This window comes from Sus scrofa, chromosome X (assembly GCF_054392235.1).
Source record: "Sus scrofa isolate SSC_HxYL_T2T_F1_AM1 chromosome X, Sscrofa_HxYL_maternal_Yorkshire_Landrace_v2.0, whole genome shotgun sequence".
Classification (NCBI taxonomy): Eukaryota; Metazoa; Chordata; class Mammalia; order Artiodactyla; family Suidae; genus Sus; species Sus scrofa.
The window spans coordinates 25,155,660-25,183,351 of NC_139401.1; the positions used below are offsets into that span (position 1 = coordinate 25,155,660).

The window sequence follows — 27,692 nt, forward strand, 5'->3', positions numbered from 1 at the left end:
TCATGGCAAAAAGTATTCAACTTTTTCATGGATATGAAATAGTTATATAGTTATATAGAATTTTTTTAGGTATGGAGTTGAATCTGTGCATTGCTTTAGGTAATAAGGGCATTTTAACAACATAAATTCTTTTAATCCCTGACCATGGACTATCTTTCCTTTTTTTGTGTGTCATCTTCAGTTTCTTTGGACAATATCTTCTAGTTTCCAGTGTCCAGGTCTTTTACCTCAGTGGTGAAATTTATTCCTAGGTAGTTTATTCTTTCTGTTGCAATTGCAAATGAGACTGGTTCCCTAATTTCTCTTTCTGCTAGTTCATTGTTAGTGTATAGAAACACAACAGATTTTTGTATTGGCTAACGTTCTATTGGTCAAAACAAGTCGTAAGTTCATTACCAAGGTTAAGACACACGGGAATATACTCAGTCTTTGATGGAGGAAGTGCAAAGTCACATGGCAAACCTGTGGATACCAATAAGTCAATTGATCACTTCAAAGATTAGATTACATTAACCTCCTTTCTGAGCTTTTCATTGTCCATTTCTCTTCTCACTGAAGTTCTTCTCTTTAGAACTCATTCTTAGCATTTAGTTGAATTTAGTCTTGAATTGTTTGTTTCTTAATCTTTTCTTCAACTAAATTGTAAACAACTTAATAGGGAACCCCTATCTCATGTGGATTTTTTTTTGGGGGGGGGATTAGGTTTTATAACTTCATTTGATGATCAGCAGATGGTTCTTGTCAACATTAACTGTCTGTAGACTTTTAAAAGTGGTGACAGGTACATAGGGAACCAACCAATGTATAGAGTTTACTGGGTGAATCTTGATCCTCTGTATGTTTCCTGGACAGCTGTACATGGATATAGCATGTGACATTCCTTTTTCCTTTGGCCCAGACGGCTTTACTGAGCCTAGTGTCAGTATGCACATCTGCAGTTGCAAACTTCTGGATCCTTTTGTGGCATACTTCTTGAAGCCCTCTATATGGATGCACTTATGAATATTGATGGTATAGTTTCTGGTCATTACTTTGTTGTTGGCAGGATGGTCCTTCTTCTTCTCAGTTCTTTTCAGGAGATGTTCTGCTTGGCCCGGGTAGGAAGAGCTTAGGCCTTTTTAGTATTTCTTGCATGTCCTACAATACTGGTGAGCACGTATGCATATATTAGATACCAACAAAAACCTAAGTGATGTGTTTGTAGAAGTCACATAAGAAACGTTTCCTGGAGAAAAAAGAAATCTTATAGTATAGTATAATTGCTAAGATCTGAATCTAAGATTCTAATAAAAGGTAGGCTATAAGCATACAACACCTTCTTAAAGAATTTGGCATAAACTACCCTGCCCAGACCTTTTTCAAATAAATACAAATTGGAAAGCAGAAGGAGTTGTATGTTTCTGGGCTGCCTACTGCTGTAATATTAACTATTTCTGGTATAATGGCAGGCTGTCTCCTCTATAATCAAAGGAAAATGTACAAATTGACAATTCTCCCAACTATTCAAATATCTCTTAAAAATAAAATTGGTGATAAGTAACAGGCATTTTGCATGTGCTGGTTATTTTGACCTGATGGATTTGCACATTTCTTAACAGCATAAAAAATAAAAAGTGCTGCTTATTTTTAAGTACAAATCTTGTGTGCAGCAAACAAAGTCAATTTTTTTTATTTAATCATTTATTTGTTTGTGCTGTTAGAAAACCACTTTGCAACGAGTGTGACGGAGAATACTTATTAGGCTAATAACAGCAGAATCATAGAAATGAGGCCTGTAGACAAATCTGCTTCTAGAAAATAAAGTGGCGTTACAGAAGGTTAGGAATCCTTAAAGATCACTGGAGGCCAAGGGCTAAAAATAGATAAGCACCATGGAAGAAAAAAGTGACAAGAAAAAGGAAACATCAAGAAACCACTGACTGTTTAGGATAGCTATTTTGTCTCTATTCTCTGTTGAAAATTACTAAAATTTCATTAAGATACATTTACAAATTCTTCCAAATAGATCATTTTTATTTTGCACAATGTCTAAACTCCTATGGGTTTTTTTTTTCACTTCAATAGATGTAATTGTTGCCAAAACTTGGCCTCTGTCTGCTGGTGCTGAATGGAAATGTGGAGACAGAATTTTGGGTGAAGGAGAAAAAGATAGCTTTATTGCTTTGCCCGGCAAAGGAGGTCACAGCAGGCTAATGCCTTAAAGACTGTGTCCCCCTTGGGAAAGATTAGGAGGTGGTTTTATAATTTGGGGAGTGGAAAAATAGCGCCATAGATAAGGATCAGGGTAGAGGCAAGCTTGCATTGTTTTTCAAAGCTGGTGTTTAGTGGCCCCAGGACTGGTTCTGGTGGTCCTACTTGTTCCCAGAATGAAGAACGCTTCATCAAGTAGTTCTTTGATTTGTTGGGGGTTTTAGTTCTGCAGAAAGGCGTAAACATATTGTTGTGTATATTCTTTGAGGAGGCACCAGGACCCTACCCCCAGGTTGCACTGTTGTCTCTTGACTGTTCCTCCCTGGTCTTTGCATCCCCTCACTTCCTTCATTAGCAACTGTTTGAAATTATCCTTTGGAACTCAGGGAAGGTCATGGAGGCTGAAGCTTATTCCCTAAAAACAAGAAGTGGAGGACACAGAAAGGCATGTGTGCCCAGGAGCCCCACAGGGCCCTTCTCAGTTACACAATCACGCATACACCCCTATGCATATGTATGGGCCTTTGCCTTCTGTAATGAAACTCATCGTCAAATCAAAAGTACAGATAATTAAGTAAAACATGTTCATATGAGTAGTAGAAACAAAGGTGGTTGTAATGGATAAAGCTGATTCTTAAGTATAATAAGCTTCCTATATCCAAGTGGAAGGTTTCTAACTATTAATATTGAAACATCCTCACATAACTTGGGAGATAATGCATTGTACTTTTTTTGACTAAAATGCAGATGTTTAGATGAGCATTTTGTTCCTAAGTTCCTCTAAGGTTTTAGCGGCATCTTAGGCACCATGTTTGGTCTTAGTGAAGGTATCTAGTGTGTGTGAAACAGGAAGGCCATGGCATAAGACCAGACAGTTTTATTTTCCTACAGATATCTCCATGTTTTATCTATCCTGCCTGTCCCCCAAATCCCAAAGGAACCCCAGGACTCATGTTCTGTGTTCTAGAAAAATACATGACAATTACAAAAAGGCTATCCTTTTTTTTGCCTTCCTAGGACTCTAGTGTTCATAGTATCATTGGCCCCAAACTGTAACTCTCACCCTATTTTGAAAGTTGGTAAGAAATAGTCAAATATATTTTTTCATTAATGTATCCCTTTGTCCCATGTATCTGTTACTATCTTTCTTCTTCTTTTTTTTTTTTTTTTTAGGGCCACACCTGCAGCATATGGAGGTTCCCAGGCTAGGGGTCAAATATAGAGCCAACGCCTCTGGCCTACACAGCAGCAATGCAGGATCTGAGCCTCGACTGTGACCTATACCACAGCTCACAGCAATACTGGATACTAAACCCACTGAGTAAGACTGGAGATGGAACCTGCAACCTCATGGTTACTAGTCGGATATGTTTCCGCTGCACTACAACAGAAACTCCCTATCTATTACAGTCTTGGAGTTGCTTTCATACCCTTACCAGATCCACAGATAACTCCAGTCTCTGACTCTCAATCTTTGGGAGTTTGACTGGGGGCTGGAATCTGCATGGCACATTGTGCTAGTCGGCTCAGGCTGCCTTATCACCGTATCACAGTGTGGGTAGCTTTAGCAATGGATGTGTGTTTGCTCACAGTTCTGGAGGCTAGAAGTCGGAGATCAAGCTATAGGTTTGTTTGTATTGAGGCCTCTCTCCTTGGTGTGTAGAAGGCTGTATTCTCACTGAGTCATTACTTGGTGTTCTTCTGTGTTTGTCTTTGTCCTTATCTCTTCTTATAAGGACAGTATTTATATTAGTCATATCATTTTAGCTCAGTCACTTCTTTAAAGGCTCTATCTTCAAATTCAGTCATATTTTGAGGTACTAGGGAGATAGGACTTCAACATATGAGTTTCAAGAGGACATAGTTCAGTCCATAACACATCTTTTGCCAGCATAGTGCAAGAATCTTTAGGCCACTTGATCTGTAGAGAAAAATCTGTTTCAAGTCACATTTTTTTTTTTTCCTGAATCACAACACTGTAAGTATTTGTGGTTCAACATATGGTTGGCAAGCCAGAAATGCCACAGGGATTTTAAAAAGTGTTTGAGGTATTCAGTAGGTAATCTGATCCTACTGGACAGCCAGCCTGAATTTCAAAACTACACTCACATTGAATAAAGGTCAGATTTTTTTCCCTCCTGCTCTCCACCCTGTACAAAGCAAGATGGAATTATTTGGGTGGAAAAAAAGAATTGTGAGTAGAAGAATTAAGGAAAAACTCCAGATTCCTTTTCTCATACTCTTCCAGGCTTTCATTTAAAGCATCATAGACTTTTTTTTTTTTGGTCTTTTCTAGGGCCACACCCTGGCATATGGAGGTTCCCAGGCTAGGGGTCCAATCGGAGCTGTAGCCGCCAGCCCATGCCAGAGCCACAGCAATGCCAGATCCGAGCCACGTCTGTGACCTACACCATAGCTCACGGCAATACCAGATCCTTAACCCATGGAACAAGATCAGGGATTGAACCCACAACCTCATGGTTCTTAGTCGGATTCATTAACCACTGACCACGATGGGAACTCCATAAAGCATCATAGATTTTTTTTGGATTTTCCAAAGATCTGTTATCACAGTGAGAAGGGCATTCCATAACACCTTTATCATATAGCATCTCTTTTAAGTGAATTGCTACAAATATCTGAGATGGCACATTCCCTCCTGCTCTGTCCCTCCCTCCCTTCCTCACTCCCTCTTCCCTCCCTTTCCTCTCCTCACCCCACCCCACCCCATTACCTTAAATCTATAATTCCCTACTTCACACATACCAGGAGGCAGGGTCAGCCTCAAGTAAACTGATTGCTAATGCAATTCATTTACCAATCAGCTGTCTGTGATGACTCTGAGTCATGTGATGAGGACAAGGAAGTTAATGAGGACATGAAAATGAGGAGAAGCAAGGAAGGATGATGATGAGTTAAAAAAGCACAGGAATGAGAAGCCCGGGGAAAGAGGGCAGGCTGTGACCTGGGTCAGGGGCACCCTGGAACCCAGAAGCGAGGGGAAAAGTGAAAGTGTCTCCCTGTGCCCCCCAGTGCATTAGGATGCAGCCGATCACATTACCCAATTCGATTTTCTGACAAAAATCTCAGTTGAAGCAAAAATATTATTCTGAAGAGAATGTGTATATAGGAATGATTATATGGTTTGGGTATATTATTTCCTTGCTGTAAAGAATATATTATTTATTTATAGAAGCAGCCCAAGCCTCACACGGTTTCCCCAGGTAGGAGGGATAATTTAGAAACAAAATATTAGAATCTACCAACATAGAAGGCCTCAAGGTTGTAATGAGGAAGATGCTTTTTTTTTTTCTTTTTTCTTTTTTTTTAAAGCAGAATGCAAAGTGCCAATGTGCTGTCACTGGGGATAACTGTCGTTGTTTGCAGGTCATGGTGCTTGGTAAACTGGTCCAATGCTATTAGGAAGGAATTATAGAAAGCACATTTGTTTTTCTGCTTCATGGCCAGAAGTAATTTTAATAGATTTCGGAATTTTGTCTCTAGGCAAACCAGGAACATATGGAAATCATTTTCCGTTGTTAATAATTTTGTTGCTGATGGGAATTGCAAAGAGGATTTATTTTAATCATTTTAGGACTTATTAAAGGGACATAGCTGGGAGCCTAGAGGATTAAGTACTGCAGGTGAGTTCACTAGCAGGCCCAGGTGAAGCCAGGATTTATCTGTCAGGAAAAAACATACCCACCATGATTGTCCCAGTGGCATGGGTATTAAAGGAACCTGGAAACCCTGCAAGGTCAGAAATCAAAGCCTGGTGACAGAACAATATACTAAAACACCTCTCCTTGTTCAGAACGTTTCTTCAGCAAAGTAAAACACAGTAAAGCAGCTGAGGTCCTGGGTCTGTCTCTGGCAGCTTAGTAGAATTAATATTCCATGATCCTGGATAAATTTCTTCACTTTTCTCTACCTCAGTGTCTCCGTCTGCAAGAATAACAATAGCAGCTACCTACCAAGAATAGGACTCTGAAATTCAGGTAGGATGATACATGTCAGTCTTAGAGCATCAAGCCTGACACAGAGCACATGCTCAAGACATTATAGATATTCTTAATTAATATTGCTATTGCTACACTTAAAATCTGTATCTGCTTCATTATGCATGTTAGAAAGAGATGCCCAAACTTAACCAATATCGAGAAAACAACAGCCCTAGGCCTTGAATTTTGATAGTATACCTTGCAAAATAATGAATCTGCAATTTGGAAAAGAGAATTTACGACATTTGCTGCATAGAAAAATGTGTGCTGTTCTAATGCTCTCTAGTTCTTGTACTGGCGAGGTATCAATTCAAGATATATTGTCATGCTTTGTTCATTTTATTTTGCTTGTACCTTTGCTTGTACTCAGAATATTGTCCTTGTCTAAATAAAGGTTTGTGGTATTTTCCTTGATTATTTTTTAAATGTAAAGTGTATGTGATCAGATTGAGCCTTTTTTACTTTTATCCAGTCTGCTTCCTAAAATTAAATATCTGTAACCTTTCCCTTGAGTAAGCAGGGTTCTTGGGGTGTAATTATAAAGCAACTTTATTTTTGTCTCCTAATATCTCTTGAAGTTTATTCTGTGGGGCTGGTTCTTTTGTTAGCCTTTGATGAATTTTAAGGGGAGTCCCTTGATTTTGATGGCCACTTTTAGGTAATAAAAGAACCCTCAATCAGTAGTAAATTTGTCCTGTCAAAATACCACATTCCATTCGAAGATAAAGGTTCTCTCTTCTTCCAGTTCACTAGCTGTGGGCTGTTTGCCAGTGGGTGGGTGGGTGGGGATTCTGGTTGGTTGGTTCTTCTTAGTCTTGCTCTTGCTTGTTAATCCCTCTTGTTCCAGAGCAATTTCAGACCCATCTAGGCTGAGAGCTGGAAGAGGCAGAGGGTAAAGAGGACAAGAATATTCTTGCTTGCCTGCCACCATTTGGTAATCTAGCATCAGTACTCCGTGGTTCTAACTGGTGTTTAAAGTTACCTTTTAGGGGCATATTTATGGGTTCATCAGAGACCCTGGGGCCCTTTTCCTCTCTTCATTTCATTCCCAAAGGTCTCTGACTCTCCGTTTTAGTTCCTTTGGTAGGGCTCATGCTTTGCTGATAGCCTTTGGCTGGATAGCTGGTTTCTAACTCCTTCCTTAGCACCTAGTCATCTGCTGGCACTTTGAGCTTCTATTTGTCCCTTTAGTGGACTCTCTTGAACAAGACATGAGATAAACGCCACCAAATCGCTCATGTGTAGACTACATTTCTCCTGAATAATTCTAGGAATGCACATGACCACCAGTGAAGTGATCTTTCAGTCCTGTTTTAAAGCAGCACGCTAGCCATATTCTGGACCCTAAAGAGGTCTGATGTTTAGTCATTGTCTTTCTGCACCTGCCTGAGAAATGGGTGAAACTTTTCAGGTGGTCTCAGTATATTTCTATCCCTAGGTTTGGGAAAAGCCATCAGAGCAAATCAATTTATTTTTCCACAGTTCCTGTAACTACTTTTAATCTTTTTATATCCTCAATTTGGGTGTGAGGTTGAGTAGGTTTTCTTGGACTCTTAACTAAGAGTCATTGTATTATTCTGGAAAACACCATTATTATGTGGGTGTACCACATGACCGATTGCTTTATTTTCAACTCTATTATAACTGTGTACCATGTCTCATTTCCCCCCTTTATTTTATTTATATTACCTCATGGAAGATATATAAATCATTGTGGTAAAAAGCCCATACCATAAATTTACCTTCTTAAACCATTTTTAAAAGCTTTAAGTAGTTTAGTAGTTAAGTATATTCATATTGTTACTATCTTGGACCGCATTTTAAATATCTCAATGTCTGCTGAAAACAATCCAGTTTTTCTGTAAGTTTACTTAATTTTTTTAAAAAAGCATTTTGATTATAGTATTGGTTGTTAGATACTTACTCAAGCTTCTTCCTATCAGGAGAACTGGTATCAGGACAGACATGGCCAATAAGGAGACAGACTCTTAGGAAAATTCAGTTCAGTAACTACAACAGTGCCAAGCCTTGTGGAGACTGTTGGAAGGAGAGGTCAGAACAGAAACAACTCTTGAAACAGCTTAATGAATCTCTTCCACTCCACATCTACCCTCTCAGCATAACTTGAGTATTCTTAGTCTGCCTGTTAGAGAACCAAAGTTGGTCCACTTGCTGTGCTCAGTAGAGAAGATCTACTGGCACCGGTTGTGGTAAAGGAAAATGCAGCATTTATTGTAAAGGTGCCCATGATACAAGGAGGGTGGGTGGCTCATGCTCAAACCCCCAAACTCCCCAGTGGTTTTGGGGGAGAAGCTTTTATAGGCAAAATTTTTGAGGGCAGGGGGTCTGCAGGATATGTGGCTTTCTTCTGATTGGTTTGTGGTAAGGTAACAGGGTGGTGCTTCAGGAATCCTGTGCTCAGCCCATAGTTACTGTCTCCCACCTGGGTGGGTGTAGGGGGGTGTTCAGTTCCTGTAGAAGAACTCAGAGACGGTTATATTCCTTGAAGAGGAACCAGGACTTAGCCCAAGACTGCACCATTGTTTCTTGACTACTTCTCCCTTGTCTCTGCATCCCCTCCCTTCACTGATGAGAAACTGTTTGAATCTGTCCTTTGAGACTCAGGGAAGGTCATGAAGGCTGAATGAAGCCCATTTCCTACAAACAAGAAACAGAGGACATTTTTTGAAAGGATTGGTACCTGGGAGCCCCGCAGGGTCCTGTTTCGTTTCATTCCCCCCTTTTCTTTGATATTCCTCAATCTTGGGGTTGAACAGGTTGTTGGACAAGGGAAGGAGTAATGTTTTGGACACAGAGGTTAATCATAAACACAGCAGAGGAACTCAGTTTTGGGGGCGTCAGTTTCGTGCCAATGTCTTTATAAACTGATTGTATCTGCTTACTGTCTTCCTTTACCTCGTGTAGTATTTCTTCATACATCATAGTTTCTGGTTCCTAATAATTTCTCTTTACTGTGTTATGGCTCTGACAAACTGTTCAGAACTCCATCTGATCTTCACACAGTAAAATTCCTCATTCTCTTGGTATTGGTATTTCCTAATTTAAATTTTCACGAGAGGAAATTGGATTGTCCTTGCTTATCTTTTCATACCATGTGGGTACTGTCAGTCAAAGGATTGACCATACTTGGGTCAAAATGTGTCTGCAGATAGCTGCCCTTTGAGCAGAGGCTAGGGGAAGGTGGTTACTGAGAAGGCATCCTGGGTATAGCAGGCCACAAGATTAATTTTATGTACTTAATAAAAATGCTTTGTATACGTGCTTAAACAGGTAAGTATTTCTTTATTCATTTTTTTTTTGTAGCATTTGGCAGAAAGCAGAAACTCTTAGAGGAGGAGGATGCTAATAAAAGCTCTCTGAGAACAAAAATTGAAAAAGTGCCTCTGAGTTTCTGATTGTAGTGGACTTTTTTTGAGGGAGGGGCTGTTTTCCTGGTTTGAGTTCCCCCAGCAGGAGACCCTTAGACAAAAATGCTATTGCAAATAGTTGATTTGGCAGACAATAATAGCAAACACTGGTAAGGGAAGAGAAGAGGTGAGAGAGGACAAAGAAGGCAGCCAGTAAAAGTGCAGTATTAAGTCATTCCCAACATGGCTTATTGCAGTGGTTAATTCTGGGAAATGGACAGTGCATCTCAAAGTCATCTCAAATGGGCACCTGGGAAGCTGGATATTTATTCACCAACTCCCTATGGATCATCGATTGAGGGCTGTTTTGGGGCCATTAATTCTCTGGCACTTCTGGCCTGCCATGGGCATGGTTTATAGCTCCATGTCCAATAAAAAGCCCTCAAGCTGAGTCACAGGGGTTTGCAGTCAGCAGCCTTCAATGTGCAAGGGTGAGAGCACAGAGGCCATGGGCAGGGCACTGATGGCATTTACTCCCAAACCCCTTTCTATGTTGTCCTTTCTTGAATGAAACCTGGTTTTATTTATGTATTTATCCCTTAGGCAAGGTTACCTTACTAAAGCCCAAGGGTAAATCTGGATTAATTTTAGCCATTCATGAAGATTCCACTTCTGCTATTTGGTGTAGGTGTGGACATGTGTTTCAATGGGGTATGAAATGTAAGGTGAGGTCTGCTTGAGGGGCTGTGAGAAAATATTCTTCTTTCTTAAAAAGAGATCCATAGGAAAAGGCAGCATTGTATTTGGCACTGGACATGTCACATATTATGTGTCACTTGGAAATGTGAGACCCATCTTTGTACCATGAGCCCTGAATGAACCAACCCTACAGTTGTCCTACCTTGAGATATCTCAGTTTGAGAGATGATAGCTTTTCCCAATTGTCTAAATCATGCTGAATAAAGTTTATTTTTACCTGCCATCTAAGACATCCTAATTAGTACAAAGATAAAGTCTTAAGAACAAGATCACAAAGCTCATTTTTGAAGTTTATTAAAAGATTGTAGGATAAGGTCAATATGCTGTAACAATTCTAGCTCCCTTTGTACAACCCTTACACCCTTTTAATCATAGAGACAACATTCCGGGGGTTTTGCTGATGATTGGTCATGAATTCTAGAACAACAGTTTCTTCAATCTCAAGCTTTGATTCCATGTTGTTTTCATATAATGTGATTAAATGAGAAGTATGCATAAAACATATTTTCTACATTCTGAGGTACAGTGGTTGGCTTGAAGAAAAGCACAGGTGAAATTGGTTGAGCTGCCAACTGAACTAACAACTTTTTTCCCTGAAGACTGTTCTTGAAAGAAAGGCTGACAGAAAAAATGATGGCTACCCAGAACTGGGTATTTGGCTATTTCTCATAAACAAATGAACTGAACATAGTACCTCAAGGAAAATGGTGGACAATATTTGTTGCCAATGATAAAATTTGGGCTTTCAAGTCTGATTTTGATTTTTGCAGAAATTTTATTCACCAAGGTGATAGCTTCTCAACACTTAAAGGCTCCTTAGATGAGATTAGTGGTGATATTAACTAATGTAATTTGAAAATACTGTATAATAAAATGTGTCAATATTTGGAAGATCTGCCTAACTCAGTGAAGAAAATGTTTTTCAAATGAGTGATACATAACATAAACTCATGCATAGGCAAAATAACAATTCAAAGCACAAGATAGACTAATGGATTTTAATGTAACAGAGTAAAAATATGTTTGGTAATACAGTTTTAGGTTCCACACTGAAACTAACGTCTAAGAAACTACCATTTGTCGAGTTTTGGTATAGTGTCAAAAAATAATATCTACAATTATCTGAAAAGATTCTCAAACTAATCCTCCCTTTATTAACCACATATCTGGGTAAGACCAGATTTTCTTCATATACTTTGACTAAAATAGTGTATCACAACAGATTGAAAGCTGAAGCAGGTATAAGAATCCAGCTGTCTTCTATTAAACCAGACATTAAAGAGATTTGCAAAAATGTAAAATAATGCCACTCATCTCACTAATTTTTTTCTTAAAAATGTGTAATTTTTGGAGTTCCCTGGTGGCTTAGTGGGTTAGGGATCAGGTGTTGTCACTGCTGTGGCTCTGGTTACTGCCGTGGTGAAGATTTGGTCCTTGGCCCTGGAACCTTTCCATGCTATGGGTGCAGCTGAAGAAAAATGTAATTTTTGTTAACATGTAATGGGGCTATTATTTTTAAATGAATTAATACTTGAAAGTTTCCTTTTAATTCTGAACACAGCAGATGTTAGTAAATATAACCCATATAAACCAAAGCTCTTTGGAGGTCATCAACTTTTCTTAAGATTTTACAGGGTCCTATGACCAAAAAGCCTTGAGATTATTTTTGGAGGGCATAGTAGAAAGGGTTCAGAGCATTGAGGATAAACCAAGAGACTTGGGTTGATAACTGACACAAACAGAAGTAGAGGGTATGGTGGGATTATGGGTTTTTTTTTTGTCTTTTTGTCTTTATTTCTATGGCTGTGCCTGCGGCACATGGAGATTCCCAGGCTAGGGGTCTAATCGTAGCTGTAGCCACTGGCCTATGCCAGAGCCACAGCAACACGGGATCTGAGCCGCATCTGCAACCCACACCACAGCTCACGGTAATGCCACATCCTTAACCCACTGAGCAAGGCCAGGGATTGAACCTGAAACCTCATGGTTCCTAGTTGGATTCGTTAACCACTGAGCCACGACGGGAACTCCGGGATTATGGTTAATGATCTTGAAATAAAGAATGATGGAGAGGTTAGTAGGAAGGAGGAGCTGTGGGGGATATTTCTAGAAGCAGGGAAGTTCTGGACTCCCTCTTGATCCCTGTAGAAGGAGGAATGGAGGTCAGTGGAAGGGAAGAATAGATCTGGGGTGATGTCTTTTTTTTTTTTTGTCTTTACTAGGGCCGCACCCGCAGCATATGGAGGTTCCCAGGCTAGGATCCGAGCCGCATCTGCGACCTATACCACAACTCATGGCAACAGCGGATCCTTAACCCACTGAGCGAGGCCAGGAATTAAACCTGTAACCTCGTGGTTCCTAGTTAGATTCGCTAATCACTGAGCCATGATGGGAACTCCTGGGGTGATGTCTTATTGCATCCCATGTAGTCATGGTTCTGGATGTTTAAACTAACAATAAACAAAAGAAAAACAGGGATGTTTCTAAATTTGAGGGAAGAAGACTTGATGGAATTTTTGCTCTCCAGGAGGTATGTGACCTTTCCTAGGAAACCAGGAAGCATATTGGTGTGTCTGAATGAATGCATCTCAGGTTGTTGGGGAGAACCCTGCCCAGTGTGCTGAATATTGAGTGTTCCAGATGTGCTTCCGCTATCTAGACTGCACCTAAAAACTGAGTGATGGGGACCCTTAGAATGAGTAACAACATTTTACTGAAACTGAAAATCCTGACTTCTGAATTCAGAATCTCCAATGTCTAGCCCGAGCCTTGGTATTGCACCAATTTTAATTGTAGAATAGGTCATCCTTGCTCCCTAGATGATGTCTTGCCTTTTTGACATTTAAGTTTCAAAAGGTAGGCTGCTTCTTAAAAGAAATCTTGTTAATTTTTTCCCAGTAGAAAAAGAATGATGGGTTAAAGTAAATACATGCTGTCAAGCTGTCAATAATTATTTAATGCCACTATGAACAAGGAATGATCCACATCAAATTGCTCTGAATGAATTAGACAAAGGCAGAAACTACATTTGCTGAGTTTTGCGGTAGTCACATTAGTACATAATTATAATATGTAACATAATAATGGAAATTTGAGACAGGGAGGTGGGCATAACCACTACCAAAACCAAGTCAAAAACAATAGGTATGTTTGAGTCAATTATGAGCAATAATTTTTACTCTAAAACCAGTTGAGAAATGGAGAAAAGGCTGTTACCTTACTGGAAAAGGAGGGACATCACCAAAGAAGCTAAAATTGATGGATGCCTCCCCTGTTCCAGATCCTCTGTATCCTTCAAGAACTTTTGAAGTTTTTTTTTTTTTTTTTTTTTTTGCCTCATGTTTCATAGATGAATAAACCAATATTGAGGGGAGTTCCCGTCATGGCTCAGCAGAAACGAACCTGCCTAGTATCCATAAGGATGTGGTTGGCTCCCTGGCCTCACTCAGTGGGTTAAGGATCTGGCTTTGCCATGAGCTGTGGTGTAGTTGCAGACACGGCTCACATATGGTGCTCCTGTGGCTGTGGTGTAGGCTGGCAGCTGCAACACTTGGATATGCTGCAAGTGCAGTCCTTAAAAAGAAAAAAAATTGAGGAAGAATTCCCCCAAGATGAAGGATTTAGAAGGTTGCACAACTGAAAGATTCAAGCCCCAGATATTTTTGTCTTTGAAGGCCATTCTTTTTATGACTCCTTAGAAACTCCCAACTCAGAGCCTCTAGAGAACGCACCCATTAAGTGTAGGGGAATGTGAGAGAAGACCATATTGCTGCAACTATTGTTTCTATTTTATATTGCCTAGTTTATTAAAATAAAGTTCTACTCTCCATTTTTATTGTTTCTCAAAATAACTGAGGAACAAGTAAGGAAGCTGTCTTTAAGAAAACAAACACAACTCTGGAGGATTTTAGGGGAAGACCTTCCAAATCAGCAATATGGCTGCTATTTGCTCCTTTGTCCATTGAGCCAAATTGCTACCAAGATATCCAAATGGGTACAAAGACCTCATTTTTGCTGCCTCAAAATAGATGAAATAATAACAGAAAGCAAAGCATAGAGAATTGCTAAGCTGGAAAACACCATCACTCTCAAAATAGACATCTGCAGGCTACATAGCTCTATAGTGTGGGCATCAGAGAAAAGATTCCTCTTCAATGACGCTGAGCTCCATGGAAGGAGGCACAAGGAGTTTAATAGTGGCTATGATTATCATTCTTTAAAGTACTCTGAGGGTAGGTCCCAATTCTTAACTACTTACCTAATTTGCTGTCATTATGTCATCAGCCTTCTCCTCTTAAAATTACCCACTCCACTTCGAATTTACTTACTATTCTGTTCTTTTTTTGTCTTTGTAAAGTTCCCACAGTGCCCTCAAGTAGGTTTTCTCCTGGGCACAGTTTACCCTAAGTTAGATCACTTGTTTTGTGTCTTGGTTTCCTTTTCCCAGGGATCTGCTGGCCATGGGAGCCTGCCACATACTACTTAAGCTGAACTTGCTGACTCTCCTCTATGTGAATAAGACATGGTTGCATCCAGTGCTGGACTGTAGTGTTTTCCTTGACAACTCTGACAGCAAGATAGCAGTGGGCAGAAGTATTGGGATTTCTAGTCGCCAGAACAGGCAACAGATAGCACTTGCTTGACAGGTCTGTCTTGACCACTGATGCTACTGTTTTACTTGCACCTTTCCCCAGTGCATGCATCTTTTCTCAACACCTACTGGCTCAGGGTTGGGTGTTGGGACTGGCTTCCCGAGTGGAGATGATGATCTTCCTGGTGGGACTTTTGCCTTCTTTTGTAACTCTTCCTCTGGAGCTCATGTCATCTAGCTGCCCCACCCAATGCTTTTCTTGTTGCTGTCCTTAGACTCATTGTCCATGCTATCATCCATTGGATATTTGATACCTGACTTGCAGCATTATTTTCTATCCTGTGGTAATATTATGTGAATAAGGAAGACCTATACAACATGTAGATGTCTTCCTATCTTGACCTCTGTGCTTCCCTGAACTTTGGTTCCATCCCATTCACCCACCTAGTCTCTTGAAGATAACCTCTCACCACCTAGAATTGTTTCTCTTCTGAAATCTTAAAAATGTGCACATCTTGATTTTTCACTATGCCCTGTATAGTTCTTCTAGTTCTCTCCTTTAGTTTTCGTACCTCCCATTTTCTTTGGTCTCATTGAGACCTTTAGTTCCATGATCCCTCTAGTTTATTCCCAGACCTTTTATGATCCATCACTGCCTCCACTCTCTTGCCAATACTCTGATCATCTTGCACCATTGATCCATTGCATTCACTGAGTTGAAACAAACAAACAAAAGCCCAACAGCCCTCTCTGTCATTGGGCTTTTATGTACCCCTAGACATGATTGCTTTCCCTTAGCCTGGGGCTGCTGCAGATGCATGATTGTCATCCTTAGCTGGCTGTCTGCGCTGATTGTTTCCTATTCATGTCAGCATCTGTGTACATCTCCACTCTGCTCAAACCTAATACTGTACCATCTCTTCAGTCACTTTGTATACAATTCTGCCAACCACTGTGCATCTCACAAGAGAAAAAGAAACCAACTTCTTCAGCTTCTGCAACCACACCTAACTGTATGAAAATTTTTAGCCTGCCTGAATGGAAGGTATTCCTCTCACCAAAACTAAGCTTTTCACTCATTCTCTGAAGGCCAGTATCTCCTGACTTCTTAGGAATCACATTTTCTGATACTTGTCTGCTCTCCTGTGCCCCATCTTATAAACTCAGCAAAAACCCTGAACCTTTTCTTGACAGTTTGTTCCCTTTCAGTCACTATACTCTTTGCTTCCTTTCACAGTCAGGCTTCATCATGACGTTACTTGTATCTAATCGCTTCACTTCCTTATCTCCTATGAAATCCTCAACCCACTGAGACATTTAAAGTTGTTCCTAGAGTTGGTTCTGATCTCCTTAGGCAATGAAGAGAAGACAGTATAAACAGGGACACTGTGTTCAATGGCTGTTAAAAGGAAATGTCTGTTCAACAAAAGAGAAGAAAAGGTCCTGCACCTACATTTCAAAAGGAAGTGGTTGATTAGAAACATGATTAGAGAGGCATTGATCAAGATTATAGGTATTATTTTAAAGAATGTGAAGAAATACTCTGCATTTGTATCTATTGTTTCAGCTGGCAACTGGACAACCTTGAGTGTAAGATACAGTGTGCTAGTGAGGGCCCTCAAAACAACCACTTTGTGCTTTAAAGAGGCAAGCTACCTCCGTCACATCTGCAGGTGGGACATTTTAATTGTGAACATGGAATAGCCTACTAAGTATGTAAAATCTCCCCCACCTTGATTGAAAAAAATCAGAATACCAGTAGAAAGGAAAGGAACTTCCTTAACAAAAAGTTGTGAATTTGTAACAGTTCATAAAAACATGGAATAGATACTGAAGAAAAATGAACAGGGATTATCAGTTGCCTGCAGCTTAATTTCTGATAACAATGACTCGTGTGTGTGTATGTGTGCATGTGAAAATAAGATCTTCCTAAGAACCTTCAATATTTATATTTTTTTCCAAAATAATGAATAGTATATGACTCATAATTAAAGAGCTTGAAGTGGTACATGTTAAAATTGTAGGTGGAAGTGGCAAAATGTTTAGGAAGGAAGGCTGACTAGGGTTAGCCATGGCCTTGCTCAGAAATATTTTTGGGGTAGGTGCACAAAAAAATGGAGCCAAGGATCAGGATGCCAGTTGATTAAGATCCTGGGAGAATAACTGTCCCAGCCCTGGAATACAGTGTCTGTGTCTGTACCTGTGGTCACTTCAATACATGATTCAAAGTTGCTAAGTGAGAAATAAAGCTAAAGATGGTGTCATGGAAAATAGTTTAGAGGAACAAATCTTCCTACTTGAAGAGCCACTTTACTTCTGGAATTGGGATATTGGAAGTTGCTTGGCAAATGCTTGCTTTGACAAAGCTGTGTACCCATTGTTGATGTTTTGTATCTATCCATCATCTTCATTTATGCTTCATTTGACGTTCTGTAAATAGCCACTTTCTCTTTGTGTCTCTAGGTACCAGTACAGCAGTCTTCGAGGCAGTTCTGGCAGTCTGACATATTCCTGGGTTGCCGGGAGCAGTAGTGCTCAATGCTGGCTTCACGTTAAAAATCACCCAGAGGGCTTTTAAATATATCAATTTAATCAATTAAATCAAAATCCCTGGGATTGGGGCTCAGGCTTTGACAAGTGAAAAAAAAAAAAAAGACCAAAAACCAGGTGATGCTAATGTGTAGCTAGGGTTGGAAGTACTGTGCTAGGGCCTTGGAGAAGGCTGCTTACTTAACCTTTTTAATCTGGTTTTTCCCCCCAGGACTAAGTTAAGCATCTCTGTAGCACTTTTCTTTCTGTGTTTATTTTCAGAAGGCAGTCTTTGTCTGAATTTCCAAGTATGTCTTTGTAGCCTTAAAGAACAGTCAATAATAGACAAATGCTATACTTTAAAATGATTTAACTTTGCCAGGTTAGGGCTTTTTATTGCTCTTTCTCAATAGTTGAATGTGCAGTGTTTCTCAACCTTGATTGCATTTGTCTGCACTTGACTGTGCCTGGGGAACTTTAAAAAATACCAATGTTCTGGTAGAGTTCCATCCCCAGAAATTCTAATCAAATTGGTCTGAGGCCAACCTGGACATTGGGATTTTGAAAGAGATTCCCCAGGTGAGAGTGTAATAGACCCTTAGTGGAAAATTCTTGGGAGTTCCCATCTTGGCGCAATGGAAACTAGTCCGACTAGGAACCATGAGGTTGCAGGTTTGAGCCCTGGCCTCGCTCAGTGGGTTGGGGATCTGGCATTGCCATGAGCTGTGGTGTAGGTTGCAGATACGGCTCGGATCTGGCATTGCTGTGGTTGTGGCATAGGCCGGAAGCTGCAGCTCCACTTGGATCCCTGGCCTGGGGATCTCCATGTGCTGCGGGTGCGGCCCTAAAAAGACAAAAGACGGGGGTAAAAAAAAAGGAAAGAAAATTCTTGTAATTTCAAGATGAGTAAACTACATGTTAGATAAATGATATGCCTAATCTGTGGTCAAACTGAGGCTGAAAACCCAGTAACTCCACTGGCAGCCAGTCAGCCTTGGCTGCGTGTGGGAATTGCTTAGGATCAGAGAGCTTTAAAAAACACTGATGCTTGTGCCCTAGCCCTAGCCATTATGATGTAATTAGTCTGCTTTATAGCTGGGGGTTCAGGACTAGCAGAGGCTTTCCTGGTGATTCTGATACATAGCAAAGATTGAGAGCCACAATTTAGTTTGGCCTAACAAACGTATGCCTCTTTAGTCAGTTTGAATAGTTTAAGTCATATTAAGTCCTTCATGTGAATTTGATGTAATAGAGCCTGCAGTGACCTAATAAATCTATAGTATATTCTTGCTTCCTTTCTCCCCAACCACAACATATGTTAATTTCAGAATTAAAGAACTAAACTGTGGATATTGAATGTGAGATGGAGATCTGCAGTTCATTATTTTCAGTTGCTTATTCTTCATAACTCTGTTACTGAATTGTTGCTTCCTTTGGTCTGAGTTCTTTTGTTGTGTTGAACACAGGTTTCCAGAGGGCAAACCCAACTTTTTCGACTTGCTTTGTTGCCCTTTTAACACACATACCTATCTTTTCATATTTCAATTGAATTACTAATTATCTTGCCAAATTTCAGTTAAGACTTACATAAACAGTTGCTGATTATATTCTTACTAAGGCTGACTCTCAGAACCCTACTCGCCACACTTAGGAGTACAGGTTGTAGGGGAGGAAAAGATTTTCCTCTACCCTTATAGGTTCTTTGGCTGGTCTAATAATTAAATTGACATAAAACAGATTAACAGGAGAAAAACAAATTTGTTTTTGGGAGAATCCAAAGACAGAGACCCAAGGGTAAGTCAAGCAATTGAGGCTGATACGCCATCCTGAGCTAAGGAGTGGGGCAGAGACCTGGGGCTTCAAAGAGAAAGACAATAGGGAGTTCCTGTTGTGGCTCAATGGGTTAATAAGAACCTAATATCCATGAGGATATGGGTTAGACCCCCGGCTTCCCTCAGTGGGTTAAGGATCTGGCGTTACCGTGAGCTGTGGTGTAGGTCGCAGACGAGGCTTGGATCTGGTGTTGCTGTGGCTGTGGTGTAGGCTGGCAACTATAGCTCCGTTTTGACCCTCAGCCTGGGAACCTCCATATGCTGTGGGTGCAGCCCTGAAAAGAAAAAAAAAAAAGAAAGAAAAAAAAAGTATAATTCACAGGACAATAAGAAGAGGAGCAGATGTGTGTCCTGCCATACAGATAGGTCATTTGGATAACAAGTTGGCTATGGTAAGAGCTCTCTCTCTGAGCCAGGTCCTCTATCTACATAGAAGCAGTTGAGGGTGAGGTAAAAGGCTCTTGCTGAGTCTTTTGGGCCTTAGCTGTCCTCTGCTCAAAGTAATCCACATGGCAAAGTGGCACATTTGGGGGAGGCTCATTCTGAACCCCTTCCAGGTGAAACCAAGTTGGATTTAGGTCTCCTTTTTACCTGTCTCCCGGGGAAGAGAAAAGGTCCATTATACCATTGCTAAGCACGCTTTCCAGAGACTGGGCTCCTTGTTTTAAAAAGAGCCTCTTCTGAAAGGAAAACTCATGTGTTTAACTAGTGACAATAAAGTAGAGGAGGATATTGATTTTTTGAAACCAACATACAATTAGTTTTTATTACAGTTCAACAAAATTGCCAATATCCTTCTTAAAGAAAGCATTTTAATGAAATTGGCATCCTTGCCAGAGAAACGGTGCCAGTTTTTCATTTGCAAACAGTTGCCACTGGGGGTCACCATTACAATAGCTAAGCTTTGCCAGCTGTTGGAGCTGTGACTGCAACTTGCCTGAAATGAGGAGGAAAATGAGGGAAGGACCAATATCTTCTTTTCCTTAGTATCTCAGGGAGGCATTATTCAGATACAAAGATAAATATTTGTGTTTTGTGGCTAGGATGCCCACCTGTGATAAGAAAGGATTCAGTAAATTGCCTTGTCTGTCTAATGCATAAGACAGTTCTTCATGGTTATGGCTCATCTCTGAGGTCTATGCCGTTCCTCGGAAAGGGTGATCAGTATGCACTTCTCTGCCCTTCTTGTTTTTCAAAAATTTAACTAGGATTTGTCTGCAGCATGGTTGGAATCACTCAGCCTTGTTTATTTTATGAGTACCAACCCTTATGTTATTAGTCAGTACATTGTTTATGCCTACAAAATCCCTTCAGCTGTTTGCTTCTTACATATTAAATCACTGCCACTGTCATTACATAAGGGACATCTAATAAACCAAAGCCAGGGTCCCCTAGAGTGGGAGTCAGCATAGGACAGACTGGGCTTTAGGACCATGGGCTGAGCGAACCTTGCAGTGTAGACACTCAAGGTAGCAGCCCAAACAGGAGAGGGGGTGACAGCAGGTGGCACTCCTGATGGGTCTTAAACAGGCTATCTTAACTATATGGTGGCCTCCGCTCATGTTAAACTTCTCCTAAATAAACCTCCCCTTGCCATATAACCCTCCTGACCTTCGTTGTTTATTTGGTACATTTAATCAACATTTTTGGTACATTTAATCAACATTTATGTAACATTCTCATGGTGGGAGTCATGGTTAGGACAATGCATAAGACAAAATTATTAATGTTAGGTCCAGTGGCTTGGGTTGCGAACTAGGCACACAGCTCAGAAGTACCTCCTCAGCCCCTGGCACTGTCCTGAAATTTAGGATCCTTTTGAAACAAGGGGCCCTACATATTGATTTCACTTTGACCTGGCAAGTTATGTAGCTGGTCCTGACTGCCTCGAAGAGGTTCACACTGATCAGGGAGATAAAAGAATAAAGTCTAACCAGTAATAGAAGGCTAAAATTTTTTTGGCAGAAAAGAAACAGATTCACAGACTTTAAAAAACTTATGGTTACCAAAGGGGGCAGGTGGGTGGTGGGTGGGAGTGATGCACTAGGGATTTGGGATTGGCATATGCACACTGAGATATATAGAATGATTGGTCAATGGGGACCTGCTGTATAGCAGAGAACTCCACCCAGGATTCTGTGTTAATCTATGTGGGAAAAGAATATGAGAGAGAATAGATAGGTGTGTACATATGACTGGATTACTTTGTTGCAGAGCAGAAATGATCACAGCCTTGTAAATTAACTATACTTCAATAAAACTTAAAAATAATAGTAGGCTAAGATTTAAAAAATGATTAGCTCTATGAACACAATGCTAAGGAAAGAGGAGTATTCTGTCTGCAAGGGAGAAGAGTGACTCTTGGAAGATTTTATTCATGATTCACTTATTAGCAAGTACTTACCATGTGCAGGGCACTGCTAAATGGTTCAGAGGACTCAAAAATAGACTGGCCATGAATCATGCCATCCATCACAAGCTAACTCAGTGTATGAAAAACATATATAGGGCCAGGATGGGTTTGATATCATTCAGCAGGACATGTGACTGGGGTGGAATATTTATGTGAATAATCCATCTTTCCTACATTGATGTTTTCTTTTTTAATCTATTCCACACAGGTATGCCAAACTGATCTTTCTAACAACTCCCCTGCTAACTCCCTTAGACAAAAATATTCATGGATCCTCTCTGCCTCTTCAGATAAAGTCTAGACTCCCTGAGCCTGACACTCAAGAAACTCTGTAGTACAGCTTCAGCCTTCATTGTTAACTTAATGCTTTTTTTATTCTCTTGAGTGGTTCCTTCCACTCTGACCAAATTGGGCCATTTTAAGTCCTAACGACTTAGTTCCATTTTGCTATATAAAAAATTACCCCCAAATTTACCATCTTAAAACAAGAAAGCACTTGTTATCTCCCCATTTCTGTGGATTAGGAATCTGGCAGGAACTGTGCTGGATGGTTCTGTACTTGATTTGGCACAAGTGAGAAAACAGGAGAGAGAAGCTGACCATGTAGAGGGAAGCTGAAACAGAATCTCAGACATAAATGGGGTCACATCTCTGGAGAAAGGGGCAAAGGTGCTACCAAATTCTCAGACCTCTTGGCTGAGTTGAATCACCCTCAGTAAAACACCTCCTGGCTATGCAGTGCTGGGTGCAGACATGGGGATCACTGAATGGGCTATGGAGAAGTGAGGGCTTGGAGTTATTTTTCCCACTTCCTGTTGGAATATTTGGATTTGAGCTATTGATAGTTTAATACTGTTCTGGCTTTTATTCACTCTTGTCTATAGGGTTAATTATACCATTAGGTCTATGAATATAGAGTGATTAGAACTACTACCTTAATAGGATAGCAGCAGAACTCAGGGAGAAATGGATATCCCCTGAGAGTCATAGACTCTGAAACCCACGAACAGTTTTCACGTTGGTTCCCAAAGCCCCCTCTTGGATGAGTGACTATCATTTTACAGAGGAAAGCGGAGAATATGTTTTCACTTGTTCAAGGGTCAGTTTGAATCTTTTGGTTAGGGCTCATTTTTGAGCTTATATGTCTACGAACAACACTGTTTTGTTCCTGGCAGCAAGAGAAGGTTGAAATGTACTAGTGCTATTGGGAAAGATCTGATCAGATCCAGGAACCATAGGCATGTCATTGGGAACTTCACATGGACAGGAGCCATGAATCATGTACCCATTAAATCAACTTTGATTTTTTTGTTTTTGTTTTTTTGTCTTTTTGCCTTTTCTGGGGCCGCTCCCGCAGCATATGGAGGTTCCCAGGCTATGGGTCGAATCAGAACTGTAGCTACCGGCCTACACCAGAGCCACAGCAACGTGGGATCAGAGACACGTCTGCGACCTACGCACAGCTCACAGCAAAGCCGGATCCTTAAACCATTGAGCAAGGTCAGGGATCGAACCCGCAACCTCATGGTTCCTAGTCAGATTCGTTAACCACTGAGCCACGACGGGAACTCCGCAGTAAATCAAATTTGAGCCCACTTAATATATCACTAAACCTGAATTTTTCCATCTAAGCCATGAGGATATTATGATACTCATCAAGAAAACCCAGAGGCAGAGGGAGAAGAAAAGTTTTGGGAGGAGAGGCAGAGAGATGCTCTTCTCTCACACAAATGGGGCCTTAGGGATTATGGGCTTTCTGTCCCTGATCTTGGGTATCTGTCTCTCTATATTTATCTTGAATGGGTATCCTGGGAGAAGCTTGTTACCATGGGACTAGAAGTGAAGATACATTTTCAAAGGAGGAGGTAGCTTTCAAATATGACCTGAAACTCTTGCAGTGTTCTGTGACACAGCTCTTACGGCCCTGCCCTAGTTAGAACTCTGGAAATGAACTCAGTTAGTTGTGGATTAGGATGATGGAGTTGCAAGGTTAGAAGGAATCTCAAAGGGCATCTTGTATAACCTGTGTCTGAGTTTCCTTTACAAAGCAGCCTCTGTCAGAGATAAGTCCACACTTTTACAAGATGCTAAGTGACAGGGAAGTTTTGCTGCATGGAAGTCCTGCCATATATTGAACTGAAATCTTTCTTCCTGTAGCTTCTCCTATGGTCCTTTGGGATCATAATGAGACAATTGAATCTCTCACAAAACAGTTCTTTAAATTTTTCATACAGCATGATTCCTAAACTCAAATCACCTAGTACATCTGTTCTCTTGGTGAGACAATGAAAAGATCAGAAGATGTTAACTTTCAAACCTAACCCTGTTTAATAAGGTATGACTCTCCTGTCTGTAACTTACATGCCTCTGCTTCTATTTCTGACCCCTACAGTCTAGTTTCAACCTGGCAGCTAGAGTTGACTTTATTTTTTTAAACTAATTATTTAATTAATTTTTATTAGAGTTAGTAGTTAAAATTTTTACTGTAGTATAGTAGGCATATAACATATAGGGGGTCAAAGGCACAAATTTCCAGTTATTTGAGTTAACTTTAATAAACTGAAGTTAGATCATGTCATTCTTCTGCTAAAAACCTGTCATTGGCTCCACATTTCACACAGAACACAATATAGAGTTCTCATAATGGCCCATGAGTCCTGTGTGGTGATCTGTCCCCCATTACCTGTCTGTGTCCGCCTTGCCAGCCCCCTGCACCATCCACATGGATTGCCTTGCTGTCTCTGGAACATGCCCCCATATGAGGATCCTTTCTCTAGCTGTCTCTCTGCCTCTAACGTTCTTCTCCCAGGTATCTCCTTGATTTATTCTTTCATTTTGCCCTAATCTCACCCTTTCAGTGACACCCACACTTCCTATCCTATTTCATATTGCAAACTGCACTTTGTGTCTTGTTCAATTTTTTTGAACAGTGTCTTATAGTTTTCAATGTACAAGTCTTTCACCTCCTTGGTTTAATTTATTTCCAGGTATTTTTATTATTTTTGTTATAATTATAAATGGGGCTATTTTCCTAATTTCTCTTTCTGCTGGTTTGTTCTTAGTGTATAGAAACACAGCATTTTTTCTTACATTGATTTGGTACCTTGCAAATTTACTGTATTTGTTTATTATTTCTTCTAATACTTTTTGGTGGTGTCTTAGGGTTTTTTATATGTAAAATCATGCCATCCACAAATAGTGACAATTTTACCTTTTCCTTTCTAATTTAGATGGCTTTTGTTTTGTTTTGTTTTTGGCCACACCTGCAGCATGTGAAAGTTGCTGCTGTGGGTTGGGTCACAGCTGTGACATGGGTTTGGTCTCTGGCCCTGGAACTTCTGCATGCCTCAGGCACAGCGAAAAGAGAAAAAGAAAAAAAAAGGTGATTGCTATGATTTCAGTCTTCTAGAATTTATTGAGACTTATTTTGTGTGTCAGCATATGGTGTATATTTGTGAATGTTCCATGTGCACTAGATAAGAATGTGTGTTCTGCTTCATTTGGATAGAACGTTCTATATAAATCTATCAAGTCAATCTGGTCCAATGTTTCATTTACGGCTACTGTTTCCTTGTTGATATTCTTCCTGGATGATCTCTCCACTGATATAAGTAGAGTGTTAAAATCAAGTCCGCTATGATTGCGTTGCTTTCAAATGTTCCCTTTAGGTTTGTTAATTGCTTTATGTATTTTAGCGCTCCTATGTTAAGTGCATATATATTAATAACTATTATATCTTAATGAATTGTCCCCTTTATCATTATATGATGTCTATATTTATCTCTTGATAACATTTTTGGCTTGAAGTCTGTTTTGTCGATAAGAGTATGGCTACATCAACTCTCTTTCGGCTGCCATATGCTTAGAGTATCATTTCCCATCCCTTTACTTTGAGCCTATGTTTTTCTTTAGAGCTGAGATGAGGTGGAGGCCGACTCCATCCAGTTGGGTCTTGTTTTTAATTCATCCAACCACTCTGTTTTTGATTGGCGAATTCACTCCATTTGCATTTAGGGTGATTATAAATATGGACTTAGTATTTATTGATAAATGAGGACTTAGTACTGACATTTTATCTAAAATTTTTTTGTCTTAAATTTCCCCTTTTTATGTTGTTGTTAGCAAATTGAAGTAGCTGCAGTTATTTTTACTGCTTTTTCCCCCTTTAACCTTTTTTAAACATTTGATTATAGCATAATCTATTTTGATAGAGACTTGCAATTTTCTGACTGTCACCTTACTCAAAGTTTTGTGTACTTCTTTTTGTTTCAGATCCTGTCAACATTTCTTGTGAGACAGGTCTAGTGTTGATAAACTCTCTTAGCTTTTGTTTGTATGGGAAAGTCTTTATCTTTCATATCTGAATGATAACTTTGCTCGATAGAATATTTTTGGCTGACATTTTTTAATCCTTCAATATTTTGAGAATGTTATTCCATTCTCCTGGCCCGTAGAGTTTCTGCTGAGAAATCTGATAGCTTTGTAGATTACCATTCTTTTTTTTTTCCCCTGGCTACCTTTAAAATTGTGTTTTTGACATTGATTTTTGACAGTTTTAATATAATGGGTCTTGGAGGTCGTTGTAAGTTGAGGTAGTTAGGTGCCCTTCTAGCTTTATGGACTTGTATATGTAGTTCTGTCTCCAGGTTTGAGAAGTTCTCAGCTATTATTTCCTCAAAAAAACTCTGTGTTCCCTTCTTCCTCTCTTCTTCTGGGATATTCATGATCTTAATGCTACCCTTCCTAATAGTGTCAAATAGTTGTCATAGAATTTCTTCTCTTTCTCCTCCTTCTCTGCCTCCCTCCTCACCTCTGCCTTCTCCTCCTCCTTGTTTTTTAGACCTTAATTCTTTCTCCTCCTATGTCTATATCTTTTCTAGAATTCCGTCTTCAAGCTCACTAATTCTGTCTTCCATATGGTCTGCTTTATTTCCAATACCTTTAATGCATTCTTCATCTCATTTATTAAATTCTTCAGCTGAAAAATTTTGTTTGGTTCTTTTTTAGAGTTTCATTCTCTTTGGTAAACTATTCCTGCTGTTCATTAATTTTATTCCTGAGCTCATTAAACTGCCTTTCTGAGTTTTCTTGTAGCTCCTTCATGACAACTATTTTGAATTCCCTATCAGAACGCAAAAAAAGTTTGGTTTCTGGAGAATTGTCTTTTTCTTTTTGTGATACTGTGTTACTATGGTTCTTCATGGTGCTCAATGAGTTGTTTCTCTGCTGGTACATTTGAAGTAGTGAAGAGCTTTCTTCTTTAGGTAAAACTTAAAAAGTTTTTTTTTTTATTATAGCAATTCAACAGGTTAGTAATTACAGCCCTTTCTTTATTTTTCAAGTACGCAGCACTATAGCATGAGTTTTGACTTCTCTTACCTGAGTTGTCTCTGGTTATATTTGAGAGTGAGCTCTTTGCGTCTTCCACCACCTCTGTCAGTGGTATTTCCCAGTGCTCTCATTGTTGGTAGTTGTGCCTCTGGAGTCCTTGGTGTCTTGCTTCTGCCAGTGTTGCTGGTGTTGCCACCTGGGGCATTGTGGGTTCCCGTGTCATGTCTGGGGTCTCCTTGGCTGTAAGGTCTGCCACAGTGAGGGTAGAAGGGTAGGGAGAGAGCCAGGGTCATGGGTGTCTGTGCCATGACCAGGATTGTTGGGTTTTCAGGCACTACTGCTGAGTGGAGGGAGGGAGGTGCTATCTCAGGTGCCCTCACAGATGGATGGAGAGGGTCACAGGCCTTGCTGCTGGTGTTGTCTGGTTCCCTGTGGCTGTGAGTGCTGCTGTGGCCAGGAGGCCAGTGTCATGTGTGCTACCTCCCCTAATGCTACCAGTTTATTGGGAACTGCAGGCTTAGCTGCCATGGCTGGGAATCCAGGATTGCAGGTACTTCCTCCACTGTACCTCTAGTTCTGCCTGCTCCATGTGCTCCAGTCCATCTACCTTTAGATAAACAGATATGTGGAATTCTGTGGTGTCCTGGTGTGTTGGGCAGAGCCACCGTTGTTGAGTTA

General features: G+C 40.2%; 1 long non-coding RNA gene and 1 pseudogene across 2 annotated transcripts in view; one reads left to right on the forward strand and one right to left on the reverse strand.

The window, feature by feature from the left end:
* The window catches only part of LOC110257768 (uncharacterized), a 575,664-nt gene that overhangs the window by 219,186 nt on the left and 328,786 nt on the right, over positions 1-27,692 (forward strand). The window lies entirely within an intron of this gene.
* LOC110257843 (large ribosomal subunit protein eL31 pseudogene) lies at positions 714-27,322 on the reverse strand (annotated as a pseudogene).